A 16,572-nucleotide genomic window follows, 5' to 3' on the forward strand; every position below is an offset into this window, starting at 1 on the left:
TATTAAAATCTTATTAATTTAAATTAAAAAAATATACTCATGTTCTCTTCACAAATATATAGTTTTAAAGAAATAAAATACCTTTTTAACAATATTTTGAGATTTTCACTTATAAAAAAAATTATCAACTTCCTTTTATTTTAAACAAAACTACAAAAAAAAAATAATATTCCATCTCATTCGAGTTCATTATATACATTTTGAAACTCACTCATTATTTTATAAATATTATATTATGTTAATTTCTTATCCAAGGTAGGTGGTATGGATTGCGTACACTGACCCTCCCCAGACCCCATTTTATGGAAGTACACTGGGTATGTTGTTGTTTATTTCTCATATAATTAGTACATTGACTTTTTTCTTGTATATAATATTTTGTATATAGTTATCAAACATGTAAATTTCATTGCTATAAACTTGAAGTTTATATGTTCGAATTCACATCGAATACATAATTTTGTCACATAAAATAGGATGAAAGAAATGGTATAATATTTTTTCGTACCTTCTATTGAATTTCTTAGTATTTTTGCTAATTACATTCTTAGGTATTTCACTAACACATAATACTCCTTAAATTTTCTAAATATTCTTTTAAGAAAATCATTATTCTTTCTTTTCCCACTTGTTATTTTTTTAGTCGTATATTTTGAGTATAATATCATGATCCAAATCGGGACCTAGCCGTGATGGGCTTCCCGAGCCAATCAAGGCCTCAGATAACCCCTAGTCTTACCCCAAGAGTACATTAGTAATAATAAGAAATGGAAGCCAACCAAGGTAATAAGAGAATTATATAAATCCAAGAGAAAGTCTAAGAGTCAAAACCTAATCCACAATGGTATCCCAATACTGTCCACAAAGACTCTAATCCAAAGAATATTAACCAAGTCGGGACATCCCCACCTATAACAAAAGAAATCTAAAAGTACTAAAATAATACTTGAAACTAAGAGAGAGATCATGCCTTCTGAAAGATGGAGGGCTCACCACTTTACCGCTGATCAATAAGAGTACCAAACCACCTAACGCTGCATAGGGTCACAAGAAAATCCAGTGGAACCTATATCATAATACGATGTAGCGTCTGGAGACAGTTAGTGTGACGAGTACTAGCATGCAACCCAAGGAAAGAGATAAAATAAATGTATTTACCAAAACTCCAGTTATAAAACCACATGCACAACGAGTATACATACCCAAGGAAAGAGATAAAATAAATGTATTTACCAAAACTCCAGTTATAAAACCACATGCACAACAAGTATACATAAATATATATATATATATATACATACATACATATATATATATATACAGGTATATATATATATGTTTATATGTATATATATATATATATATACATACATACATATATATGTATATATACACATATATATACATATATATATATATATATATACACATATATATATATGTGTGTGTGTGTATATATATATATATATATAGGATTCTATGATAGGAGTGAGGGACATGAAACATGATGTTTGAAAACTTAATCTTGATCTGTGTAGCTCATACCAACATAAAGGACCCACGGGCTATATAGGGCTAGCTCTCCCTGCCGGAAGGACTCCATTCCATGTTAGCCGCATGTATCAGAGAATAGGCTAAAGCCACCAATAGTCAATTTGCCTCCCAAAAATATACTATGCAAATCTAACACAGTGGTCATAGGCCCCCAATGTCGGCAAATGTGATGTCCAGTATTGGTCCCCCTGGGACTACACCTTCTCGGTGACCTACACAATTTTCTTTAAGCGCAAATTAAAACAGTTGCACATAGCATCAACCATGGAGTCATTTATTAAGGCATCCCAACTTAGTATCGTCATATCAATAGACTTACAAGCTATTCCAACTATGAGAAACCATAACCATTTAACCTATTTGACTTCAAATTTCCATTTAAAATCCACAACAATAGCTCCTAAGGGCATTTCAAATTTCCATTTAAAATCCACAACAGTAGCTCCTAAGGGCATTTCAAAACCTCTTTACCTTTTTACCCATTACTGTCATGCAATATTTTTCAAAAAATAAGTTAAACTATGTAGAATACTTGTTTAAAGCCAAATTAACAATGCGGGTCGAAGTTCATGTCAATAACATCATACAAAATTCGTAAACATTGTGAAAAACCCAATTACCAATTTCACCATTACCATGAGATACAAATTCAGTTTGCAATCCACCATTTAAACCATGAATAAACCATTTAAAATAAGGAAAAATAATGCAAGAGTATAACACCAAAAACCCTCAACCCTAGTTTGAGTTTAACACTAATAAACATGTAAATACCAGTAATTTGATGCAACATTGTAATAATTAAAATAAAGAGTGTACAACGTGCCTTTTTAATGGTTGGAATTCAGGAAAAATCGTTAATCCTTAATTTTGAAGCTTGCCCTAGCTTGAAATCGACATGAACACTTGATTCGTTTCCCATAACCTTTATGATGAAATTGGTGAGAAAACATTGAGAAGAACTTGAATTTGAGGCCTTGGGAGCTTGAAGTTTGGTGAAGAACCCTTGTTTAGTGTTCTTGATAATTTGGGAGGAGAGTAATTGGGTATTTGGGTTATGGGATGAGGGAAAACATGTTAGTATTCGTTATAAGACGATTTAGGACGTAAATGACTAGTTTGCCCTTGAAAAAACGAAGAAAAATGTGAGTTTTAACGTCTCTAGGAACATGGGCGTGCCATGCCCTTAATGTGGAGCATATAGGGCATTCCACTCTCTTATCACAGAGCACAGTGGGCGCGCCGCATCCTTATCGCACACCCTCACTGGTTCGCTTGCAAAAATGCCCATAACTTTTTGCTCGGGTATCGATTATGGAAAAATCGATGGCGTTGGAACGAGAACTCAATTATATTCCATTTGGTGGGTATTGAGATCTAAAATTTCATATATTTCAGAAGTTATACATGTTCTAAGTTGACCCTTTTTTGATTGAATACCAAAATTCAGTCGATAACAAAAGTTCTCAACTCAACTTTGCTCTAAGTGTTTTCTATGAACATTCTTCACATCAAAAGCACTCTACACACTAGGTAAATGATCATGACACTTATATTTACATATAAATCAGTAGGTTCGAGTTCATACATGTAGGAATGACAGTTCGAATTCTAGCCTAAAAATATGTGGTGTTACACATAATTCCTTGTAGACATAATAAAACAGGATAGAAACACTACTCTTTGTTCTTAAGACGAAAATTACATATTTAATAAATGTAAAATTATTGTTATTTTTTTTTAAATACTCATATTTTTTTCCTTATGATCTTCAGTGAGTGGTGTTCCTAACAAAATTTCAGTAATCATAATGGCTCGAACCTGAAACCTCTGATTAAGAGTGGAGAGGACACATATAAATACTATAGTACCATATCCTTATCACGAACTAAATAGTGGTTATAGATATTTTAGTTTTTGATAAATATCTCACTTTATAGACATTAATAATTCACAGTAAATCAAAAGTTGAGTTGATCATTAGATAATTTATAGATTTATCCTGCCTCAAACTTTCAAACCGTGTGAATCTCTTTTGATTTATATGAATAATAAAACAAAAATCCGCAATTGAAATTGTTGACACCCAATTTTGGATTGCCTTTTTTCCTTTAGTTACTTTTCTATGTTTTTTAGTCCTAAATAATTTTCAAGATAAATTCATATTTTGATTTTAATAAATTTTTTGAAAAAAATGAAAAAAAGAGTATTATTTTTTTCTATCACATTTTGAATATTCTAATAAAATATAATTAGTTATTTAATTTCAAAAATAACATAAAAATATTTTGATACTCACATTCATGTTTTTTTAAATTATTTTCATATTAGTATTATATATATAAGTTACAAAAATTATTATATACGCATTTATTAAAATAATAGGACAATAGAAGCATGAATAAAATTAATTTTTAAGTGAGAAAGAGAGTATTTAGACCAAATATAATTCAATTTCAATTTGTTTTAGTTATTCAAGCCCAATTCATTTGTCAATTTTTGGATGGAAGAGACCCAATTTTGATCTAAACCCGGTCTATTTGAACTCTTTTCATCCCACTCATCAATCCACACCACACCTTCTTCGCTAATGAAATCGTGCCACGTCAAACAAGTATAGATTCATCTTAGCAATTTAAATATATTATACACATTTATTTTTACCTAAGTTAATTTTTAACTGTTCGGTCAAAAGATCGGACGGATAAAAAATAGTCAACAAATTCAAGCACAAGAAAGCGCATTTAAGCCTTCTCAAAATCACCGACATGTTTTCTTTGTGTCCAAGGCATCAACCTTCCCCTTTCTCCTTTCCCAAATCAAAAACGACCAAAGCTGCCTTCTTCTTCTATCCTTCTCCCTCTCCACCACATTCACCAAACAAGAAACCCTATTTGTGTACCACTACCGTCCCTCTGAAAAGATTTCCTCTATATCCGTTACCTACAATCTGTGACTCCACCGAGACAACAAAAACTGACCCAAATTGATACTAGATTTAGTTTTGTTTTGAATCTGCGATTAATGCTCGAAAATCATCCAAATTTTAGGGAGGATAAGTCTGTTTCAGCTTTTGAATTTTAAATTTTTGATTTACCCATTGACTTTCTTGAATTTTTGGTTCAAATTTGTACTTTGAAGTCCGGATTTTTCTATAAATACTTGCGATTTTATCACTCAAAGGGACAAGTTCAAAAAGCAGAGAGAACACTCAAAATCTACAAAGTAAAGTCACAAAATCACTATTCTCTTTCATTGTTTTCGGTCTAAGTTCGAATACTGGAGTTTGAGTTCTTTGTTGGAATCTTGACCTCAAACCTTAGGTTTGCTGCACCATAAAAGGGCGAATCCATATCTCGCCACACTTTCGTGTTTCTTCTCCTTTATCTATTTTAGTTTTTGGGAGTATGTGATTTTATTTCAATTTTGAGGTTACGTCTTTGTTATTTTCCTTCGACTTTGTGGAAAAAAGTTTATTTAGGTTCTAGAAAAAGGAAAAATTCTTTTGGCCATAAAATGTGGTCATAATGGCTCAAATTTGATAATAAAGTCTATTCACATTGTAAACAGATTTATATTTTTACATTCTTACCCTTTTCTCCCAAATTTATATTTTCTTTCTTCATTTATTCTTCTAGCTATTTCCAACACATGGGGATTGGACATCTAACTTGTTTACTTATTTGTTTGTTGACTTTGCATTTCAAAATAATATCTATACAAACAAAGAAGAAAAACGTAAGTTATTTCATTTATTTGAATAATTTTTTAATTTAAAATAATATTAAACTTAAAAATAATTTAAAATTGCTGGATATTTTTAGAATGATATATAAATGACTAAATGATAATTTAAAAATAATTATAAATAATTTTATTTGTCTTTGTTGGACAGTTATTCCATTTGGCCACATTTTTAGAATGAGAATTTAGAATATAAAACAATTTAAAAAAATTAGAAAAGTAATTTTTTTCAAGTTTATTGACATTCTGTTTTTATAATTTATCAACAGAAAAATAAAATTACTAAAAATTATGTAATTAAACAAGACAAATCATTAAAATTATGTAATTAGACAAGATAAATTATTAAAATTTCTAGTGATACAAATTCACTTCAAGAATTTATTTCTCTGAGTTTTTAGCTATTTAAAATCTTGTTGTGTATTTTTTTCAAAATTTTTAATCTAAAGGATCGAGAATGTAGTAAATTTAACAACGTCAGGACTTCTGCTTCAATTAAATTAAAAGAGATATCAATAGAACATGCCTACTAAAAAATTTCATATTTTTTATAGGTAATTATTTTTATTCTTGTAATATAGAACTTAATACATTTACTTTGATTCAATAATTTGTTAATCATTATATATATTTGCCATTAATATAACCTCTAATAAGTAATTTTACCAATTATTGAGTTTAAATAAATTTTAAAACGTATTTAGATAATTATTTAAATATAATTTAAAAATATTCTCAACGACAATTAAAACTCAAAATAGTTTAGACATGGTAGATATAGATTCAATATAAAAATTATAAAATGCATATAGTTCATATATGTCGACTCTAGTTAACATTAACTCAGGAGAGTCACACATTGATGTTACAGTCTTGAACCCATATGTTACATCGATTTGAAAAATTATGAATCATTACTTATGATTGTCATTATATATAACCTCTATTTAAATAATTTTATCAAATATTATATTTAAATAAATTGAAAATAGTTTTTAAAATTTAATGTGTAAACAATTCAATAACAATAGACAAAATTCAAAACATTTTAGACATTAACAAACTATAAAAATCATAAAATTATATATAGTTTATTTGTGTCGATCCTAGTTAACAACAACAAAAGAGAGTCCAACGTTAATGTGGTAGACTTGTATTTCTATGTCACGTCGATTTGATCCTGTAAATCATTATTTAATATGACCTATAATTAAGTAATTATATTAATTAATATATTTATACAAATTTAAATTGCATATTTAAATAATTTTTAATTTAATTTGAAAATATTTCAATAACAACAACAAAAACTCAAAACACTTTAGACATGATAAATATTGACACATTATAGTAAACAATAAAAACATATAATCTGTAAGTGTCAACTCTAATCAACATCAATTTAAGAGAGTCATATGATGTTGTAACAAGTTGTCTACTCCGATTTAATAACTTGTGAATCGATACTTACATTGTTATTAATATGATTTTTGATTAAGTATTTTATTAATTGTTATTAATAATTTTAGATAATTTTTTTTTTAAATTGATAATATTTCAGTCGTCAATTCAAAAGCCTTTAGAAATAATAGACATTGGCACATTAAACATAATTGGTATAAACGTTTATAATTTTCAATCAAACGTATTTGGAAACATACTGTGAAAATTGAAACGTATTTTCAAACTGATTTAAACATAATTTTTTACTAATTCTAATTCTCGAGTAAAAAATTTTCTCTAATTCTAATTCTTTACTAAAATATTTTTTTTCAGTGAAATGTATTTTCAGTATTTGGAAACATACGGTGGTAAATATGTTTAGAATTTGTCAATTTTCACAAATACTCATTATTTATTAATTTAAGTATAATTTTATAATTTTAAAACATAATCATTGTTGTTAGATACGTTTTCAAATACATTTACTTAGATTGACATTCTTAATTTCAGTTTTAGATTGATATTCTTAATTTCAGTTAGTATACTTTTACACCTTTTCAAGTTAAAAAAATATAATTAGATAAAGATCTCAATATTTCAGCATGATCTCAGTCAATGCTTATTCTTTCATAGTAAGAATTTTATTTGTGACAGTAAAAGACAATCAATACTTAAATTTGAACATAACATCCTTGACTCTAGCTACGACTGTTCAGAATCGAATCGAAATCAATAATTTGTAATGGCATTTTGGTTAGTGAACTAGTGATTCGACTTATCGGATTACCAAGTGTAAAGTATGTGTGATTTGTTGTTATCGCAATATTTTACAAATATAAGTAATAATTCACAATTTATCAAATTGTCGTAATATAGGGGTGAAAGAGTTATATGATTAATACTTATATCTCACGACATATGTGAATTATATGCATAATTTCTGTAAGTGTCAACGTTTATCAGGTTTAAAGTATTGCGATATCTTACAAATTATGCCTGAGGAATATTTAAATATATATTTTAATTTTATTTAACCATATACTTAAAAAATAAAGAATTAGAGATCATTTTAGTAACAAGGAGAGAAAGTCGGAGAAGAATATGAGAAAAAAATAGACAGTAAACGTAGTGTTTGTGTTATAGCAAAAACTATGTACATTTTTGAAGAAATATACGTATTTTAATGGTATAAGACTATTGATATTTTTGCCGAAGAATTTATGTTGCAATTAAATTGCAATATAGGGAGTATACATATTTTAATGCTTAATTACCTTGACTTTAAAAAAATAGAAAAAGATTCCAAAAGGCTATTATAGACTTTTTAATATTATGGCCAAAGTTTTATGGCCATTTAACATCATCCCTATAAAAATTGCTTCCCCTATGAATGTACAAGTCTGTAAGTGCGTAAATATGTGATTTGTCTTCGGTTTCAAGTTTGGTTACCGTGCCGCTGTTTTTTGTGCGTGTATTCAGTTCGAATTTTGCTTCTTCCTAAGGTGGATTTGGAACCGTTGGGAGCAAAACAGTGCAAAAGTTGCTCCATGTCTTTTGTTTTCATGTTCGGTTAAGTATGGGAATGTGTGTGTTTATCTTGTTTTGCTTTGAATTCGAATTTATATTAGTATTGCTGTCCCCTGTTTTGTTTTGAGTTTGAAGACTTTGGTTTCGTCTCAAATTGTTATTTTGACAGCGGTTCCGTGTTCAAAATGTTTGAGACATGAAATTAGTCCCTTTGTTTCATCTCCATCTCCTTTTACTTGGACTGATTTTGTGAAGATGTGGGTTATTTTAATTTTAAAATTATACGTGAAATAACCTCATTGTTCCTTGTTTTTACCCGCCCCTTGTCTCGTGTGTTGATTATATGCATTTGTTTGTGAATTAGGAAGAGTACCATTTGAGAAGTCATTGACTTTGTAATCATATTTACGGGTGTAGATTCATGGTATTACTGATTGTATCTTCCTTATCTTTTTAAATTAAATCAATGCTTTGTTTTAATCCAATCCATGTTTTGCTCTTTCCCTTCGGATTTGTTGAATTTAGTTGGGGGTCAAAATAACAAAAAATATAGCTCCAGTTTTGAATAGCTGGAGTACAATTGTGTTGGTTTATGACTGTATAATCTCCTTTATTTAAAAAAATTGTCTCTGTGTGTGAATCCTTGCAACGTGTTGTACTTATGGAATATAGTTGTACATATGTGTGGTACATCTCAAACTTATGTTTTGTTCCCCGCTACCTGTATTTTTGTTTGCTTCATTAGTTCATTTGAAATTTGGAATGCTACTGATTCTATTTACCCCTTTCTTTTACATGAAATACTTGAGAGTCGAAGTTTCAAGCGAAACTCATTCTTTGATCCAAAGATCAGGTCGGCGGCTATAGGATCACAGAGCTCGGGGTCTAAATTGCTAGGAGACAATTCCTTCGATGGGAGCTTGTAGTATCTAGTTTTTCGCCTTCCTCACTACTTCATTATTCGTATTTATTTTACTAACGTTATATTTCTTTGAATATGTATTTTCGTGGTTTGAGTGATCACCTTTTATTTTTATTTAATTTTGCTTGGTTTAAAAGATCTCTTCGTTCACTTTGGTTAATGTTGTTCCCGTTCAATGCTTACATATGTGTAACGGCGTATCCTTCAATGTTACTTTCAACCCAAATAAACCTAAAGAGGCATATTTTGATTTTAGATACAATCTCAAAAACGGAAAATATTTACATCTTTGAAATTGATTAAAATGGTCTGCCACAACCTTCGTTTTTCAAAATCAATTAACGGTTTTTTAATCATTTAAATTAAATATTTTAAATAAGGCATAAAGGATTTTAATTAGTCAAGCGCTCAGTTTTGCAAATAATTCGCTTATCAAATTGCAATTTTTTATTTGACCCAATATAGTTCATGTATTTGTTGCATCCCATATTTATTTCTAACATTATTTCAAAGTTTTTTTTTCTTTTTCAAATTCTTAGAAGTCTCTAAACTGCAAGGTATATATTTATTCTTACGTCGCCATATACAAGGTATACTTTATTACAATTACTATTTTTTTAACCTTTTCACTAATATTACATTATTTATAAGTTATTCCCACGCTTGTAAATACATATGCAACTTACTTTCACATTTTATTTCCGACTTAGATTAGTCTATTGGAATTTCATAAATCAAATGAATTTTCACATCTTTTTTTACTTATTTCTAATATTCATATATTTAGGTCTATTTTAAATAAATTCTTTCGTACTTTAAAAATACATTTTCTTACTTTATAATGAATTTTATTCATGTATTAAACTCCATACATCTTAAACATATTTTCTCGCAAAATCATAAGATTTTATACCTTTTATATTATTATATTAAAAATATTACTCTCTCTCATATTTTTTAAAATATTTGTTTATGTATACATCAAGCAATAACTATATTATTTCCTTGTATATGACGGCGTTACATTTTCTATACCTTAAGTTTCCCTTTCAAAATTAAAAACAACAATAATAAAATTTTATTATCACTACTTTTAGCAAATAACTAAGACAAATATTTCTCAAATATTTTTTCTAAAATTAAGTTTAAGGACTATCTTCGAATAGGCTCTGAGGGGTGCTTAATACCTTTTTCTTGAGTAAGCAAAACCCTTACTTAGAATCTCACTTATTTTTGTAGACTAAAATAGAGTTTTCTACCACAAAAAATGGTTTTCCTATTTTTTTCCAAAGTTAGGTGGGGACTCAAACCAAATAATTTGTTTTAAAAAAACAAAAATTAGTCGCAACGACCACCAATATGTTGTAGACTGTTTCGACCGATTCGAAATGGGGCGCGACAACTGGGACTCCACTGGAGATTTTCTTAGGTTTTGACCTCAGTAAACTTAGCTGAAGAATTAATTTGGGAATATTTGTCTATTTTGTACTCATTTTTTTGCTATAATATAAATGTTAGAAATACACACTGCTTTGTTTGAAAGGACGCAAGCCAAATCCAAACTTGTATACCTTATTTGTTTGAAAACACTACTTGTTACTGCTTTCTCATTTGCACTTTCTATCGAGTCTTGGCCGTACACAATTCACACACTGTGGTTCACGCGGGGGGTGTCTCACACTCCTCCAAACCTTCTTTAAATTCTTTAGCTTTAGAGTCGGTGCAATTAAGTTAGTACACCTTCTCGTAGCTACTCAGTCTTACTCTCAAACGTTTAGAAATTGGTCATGTTGCATATACCTTAGGCAGGATGGTCCAAGGTATTGTCTCTGCGACTAGGAAGCCACCCTTTTGTCAGAAGGTTATATACTTACGACACACTTTTGGTGAAATTAATTCAGATGATCCAGAGATTAGACACTAATGAATTCGGTACAATTTTATTAACCTTCTTTTAATTCCATTAATGATGTGGAATGCCCTTTCTAAAAAAAATTATCTTCATTCGATTTTCTTTTCAAGTCCATAGATGTGGAGTATTATCAAAGACTCCATATAAATCTAATCAAACGGGTGTTGGGATACTATCAAATCTTCCTCCAATACTTGAATTCACTCTTCCACTCAACAAATGTGGAGTGTTAGATAAAACTCTGCCTTTCTTTCATCCCTATCATGATTTTATTCTTTATTTTTGATCCATGATTGTTTATTGTTATCATTACTTCATTTTCATTAGATGTCCCTAAGTACCCTTTAACTAGCGCTGGGGCCTTAGGATTCTTTATTCCCTTTTATACTTTTTCAATAGCAATATTTTAGCCCACCCTATCCTTTGTACTAGTGTACGCCTTCGCAACATCTTTTGTTACCATCATCACAATATATCTTGGCCTTGCTATTCTCTCTTCAAAAATCCTGAATTGTCCTGAATCTAAACGTGGCAGAATCTGGATCTATTAATAATGCCCAAAATACACCTCCATTTGAAGGATGAAGCAGTCACTGTCAAATGTAGTAACCCAACTAGGTTGGGGTTGAATCTCAAGGGAATAGGACAAAAATCTATCTCGAACTTGTTAAAATCACCAGGCAGTGCGAGAAAGTAAAAAGAGGGGATTTGTAGTAACTAGCTAAAAGTAATAAGGCTTTGTTGCTTTTGGTTGTAAACAATCTAAGATGAACAATAGGCTTGTGTTCCTCATGACATCTCAACTATGTAGAATTATCGTGCACTGTCGAACTATTCTAATACATTGCATGAAGAATCGATAAGTTATGTACCATCAACAGTCTTTAGGACAAGCAGGTGGATTTCACTCTTTACCTTCTCTGAGTATCAGGATGTTGCTTTACTAACCTTTATCTTGATCCCAGATAACTATCACCTTTTGAGTATCTAGTTATGAAATGATAGTTAACGATTTTACTGAGAGTGGATCAACCGTTAATCTTCAGATTAATGTTGTGATCTTCTTTTCCTAGTCACTACTCCTCTTTTGGAGTAAGTAGCAATAATCTAGGCAGGATCTTAACGTTGGCCACCTCTAAGAAATCAATAAGAATAAAGAAAACCTAATACATACAAGAATCTTTATCTAGAACGACTTGGCACTTCCTCTACTTCATTAATCCGCTATGTTTTCCATAACCCCAGCTAAGAGATTTAGCCGCTCATAGTTATGAGACCAATCATGGAATCCACAGATAAAATTATAGAATCAATATCATAATAATGAAAGAAGAAATTCCAAAGTCTTAAATTGAATAACAAACCAAGAACAACAATATGGTTGAGAACTAGGCCCTAAAGGGGCCTCCTTCTCAACCAATCTAAAAGTGAATGTGTTTTTTCTGAATGTGTGAATAGAATAAACTAAACAAATCCTAAAAGGGTATTCATAGATTACAAAAAACCCTAGAGTTCAAATCCTAAATAAAATAGGAAAACTTAATTACCCATACATAATAGGACTTAAAAACATCATAGGAGTGTAATTGGGATACATGGAAACCCTAGGAAATGATTTCAAAATGATCTGGGAAAATCACTATCGGCGGCCACATGTGGTATGCACCTATGGTCTATCCCAGGTCGCAGGTATTACCTGTGTTCCTAACCCTGGGCACAGGTACAGATCGTAGGTACAAGTTCTGCGTCCTAACTCTCGGGATTTCAACCCCCGACACCTGCTTTGGCTATATGTGGACCGTATGTGCTATTTGCAGTCTGAAAGTTGACTTATAAGGTGCAAAAGTCCCCACCTTCAGATAGGTAATTGAATTTTCCTTCCAATGATATCAATTTCACCTTAATCCGATATCAGGGTGAAAAGTTATGGCCAAATTATTGAAGCACCGTTAACTATCGGGATCTTCAACTCTGGAACTTGCAACCAAGCTTTAAATCTTCAACTTTAATCACATACTTTGGTCACAAATATTTTGGGAAGTGTCAAGAATACCCAATAATGATCAAGTAAGTGGCCAAAAACATCACTTTTAATATTTTTCTCGAATTTTGCATCCAAAACCTAATTTTCTGCAAAACACTCCAAAAACACATCAAATATAACAAAATAGCATTAAGTACATGCATATTCTCATAGTTTTAAGCACTGTAGTGCTATATTTATATAGCACATCATCCATCTATATCAATTTATTTGGACGTACGCCTATTTCTAGCAAAGAGAGGTTCGAAAATATAGGACATTTTTGCTTGAAATTATATGAATGTTTAACTCAATGTGAACGCGCTTGTCCGATGACCTAAACTAACTCTTTATCTTTGTAGTTTTTTTATTTACCTCTCGAGAAAGGTTGATCGTGTTGACAATCGAGCTAGCTGACCACCTTTACTTCACAAGATCCAAGTTATCGACATTACCTTGACGTAGTTGATCTATTCAAGGAAGAAAAATCACTATGTGTGATCCAACTACACCTAATCCAATTAGTACAAGGAATGTCACAGTTGTCCGTAAGCCTCCTGAAACTTCTGAAGTTAGAGCCTCTATTCAACATGATGATCACGTCGCCCTCTTGACTCAAGAGATCGAGGATCTATGGGGGGGGGATTGAATTGAGTTAGTGACTTGACCAACTTATCCATTACACTCCAGCGTTCACCTCATGAACCCAAAAATACTGCACTAAATCCACCATGTTTCCCATCACTTGATTCACTAGTTCCCGAACACTTTTCTCCTCAATATCCCCCATTTACCAATAATAATTTACCTCCGATCACCTTAGAAAATCTGTTAAATCAGCCACTTATCTGCACCCTTCCACAAAGTAAACCATCCACCTACACTACCTATGATCCTCCTCCTAAACGACCACCCGTTAACCCACCAAGTCAACCTGTAGTTCATATTTCTTACATTTCTCTACCTGCTCATACTTATCCACTACTTACAACTACTCCTTTAAACCAACCAAACCAACCACTCGTTAATACCCCCTGTAATCCTCCACCACCTCCAATCCAAAATACCCTTACAGTATTAAATTATCCAGCCCTATATATACAAGGGGTACATGTTGCTACTCCTTACACACAATATGTTCCCCTCATATATACAGGGGCAAGCCAAACCTTTACCAACCCAATAACGATTAAGTTCTAACCTGAGGTAGACTAATACGAGGAAATAGAGAAGGATACCAAGGCCAAAGCCGATAATGTGTTGGCAAGAGAGATTCATGAACTTAAGAAAACAATGAGAAACCTCCAAACTACTAGGGGAAGCAAGAGCCTAGAGTATGATAATCTATATGTGCAACCAGATATTGACTTTCTAATAGGATACAAGCCGCCAAAATTTGATTTATTCAATGAAGTTGGTGACCATCATGCATATTTGGGGGCCTACTATGACAGTTGGTAGGATTAGGGAGAAACAAAATGATCTGAATGAAGTTGTCTATAAGAAGTTTGTCCGGTGAAGATCTCTCTTGGTACACATAACAAAATCTTCGTAAATGGCGTAGTTGGAATGATATGGTTCAAGACTTCATGGAGCAATTCAAGTTCAACACTGAAATCACACCAGATAGGTTCTACTTGGCTAAGTTGAAGAAGAAATCAACTAAGACATTTCGTGAGTATGCGCTTTGTTAGAGGGTAGAAGCAGCTAAAGTCCAACTACCGATTAGTAAAAGTAAAATGACCGCCACTTTTAATGAATGCTAAGATAACAACTTGTAGTATGAATAAATGATAACCATGATGGGATAAAAGTTCATGAAAGTTGTTAGAATGGGAGAAATCATGGAAGATGGGATCAAGTCAGGGAGAATCCAAGACTATACAACCTTGCAAACTGTAAGTAAAGTGATTTAATATGGTTCTATCAATGAAAACAAAAATAAGAAAGATTATCTGCTATTGTAATTGACCAAGAATACAAGCCAAGTCAGACTCCTTTCTACCTAAATCAACCTTGTCAACCCATTTATCCTTACTAGTATGGTGAAACTTCCCAAATGCTTTACTATCCTCCTCTAACTACTTATCATTTCTATAATACCTAGGCAGTTTTTTACCAACCTCTTCCAAACTCCACATCCATATCAGCCTGTCTAAGCTCCAAACCAATAAAATTGCCCACATATTGCACCCAGGGTTTGTCCAAATCTTGAAACCAAAACCACTTGCAACTATACCAAAATAGATGAACAATATGCTCAATTATTTGAAAGGTTGAAAATAGCAGGCATGACATAACCCATTAAAGAAAGATCCCAGATCCTATTCCAAAATGGTCGACGGTTCCAAGCATTGTGCATATCATTCTGGAGTTGTTGGGCATGACACTGAGGATTTTTATGGTTGTAAAAACAAGATTGAAGCCTTAATAAAGGATGAAGAAATTCAACTTGCTGGACCTCAACCTAATGTAAGCAGCAACCCTCTACAAGCCATGGGAATGCCAATGTAAAACATGATAGCTATCTAAGAAGGCTGGATATGTAAAGGGACTATTTTACCAATTGAAAAGGTTGGAAAAGATGCACCATCGATGACTGTCCCAGAACTAGCATCAACGAAGGATACTACTACTAGCGGCAAGACACCGACCATTTGGAATGCCGAATTAGAAGAGACTTTGAAGAATTGGACTTGTACTCCGTACCTGGGGTCTTGGTCGATTGAACAAGTAGTAGTAATTTTTGAAATAGCATGATTCTAAAAATTGACGCTTGATCATGCCTAATATGTTGTTTGCCACATCTTTTGAAAGTTTAATTGCAAAATCTATGAATGTGTTTTCTATTTTTCTTTAACTTTCTATTACATTCTGCTTTCTATTTTTTTTATATAAAGTATCAAATCTGTCAATTACAATTATGACATAATGAAACAAATGAACTAAGTTTGGTACCAATCAAGACTCTGAAGGATGTGAGGTTGACTAAGAGTTCAACCAACCAATCAAGGAACATAAAAAACATAGGAGTACTCGAGCACGAAGAATACTCATTCAATGAATGCCGAGACATTACATAAGGGAACACTTTAGACAGGTTTTATGAGAATGTAACTTTCATTTTTCACGTAACTTATGAACTACATTTTGACCTGATGCCCTTGGCGGGATACGTAGTGTAACACCTCAAAAACGGGTCCCGATATGTCACACGGTGCTCAAGATTATGAGTAACCTTAAGCTAACCCTGTAAACCTTCGACTAAATCTAGATACTCATCATAAAGAAATATAGATATATAGTCAAAGCTAAAATGTGGAACTCTGTCTGGTCTAAGCGAAAATTATCTAAACATAATATCTGAAAGTATTTATCTCAAAAGTCTGGACAATCACTACTGAAAATCTGAATTAAATCTAGCAATCTAACAATCCTCTACTACTA

The sequence above is a fragment of the Capsicum annuum genome, chromosome 12 (assembly GCF_002878395.1).
Source record: "Capsicum annuum cultivar UCD-10X-F1 chromosome 12, UCD10Xv1.1, whole genome shotgun sequence".
Classification (NCBI taxonomy): Eukaryota; Viridiplantae; Streptophyta; class Magnoliopsida; order Solanales; family Solanaceae; genus Capsicum; species Capsicum annuum.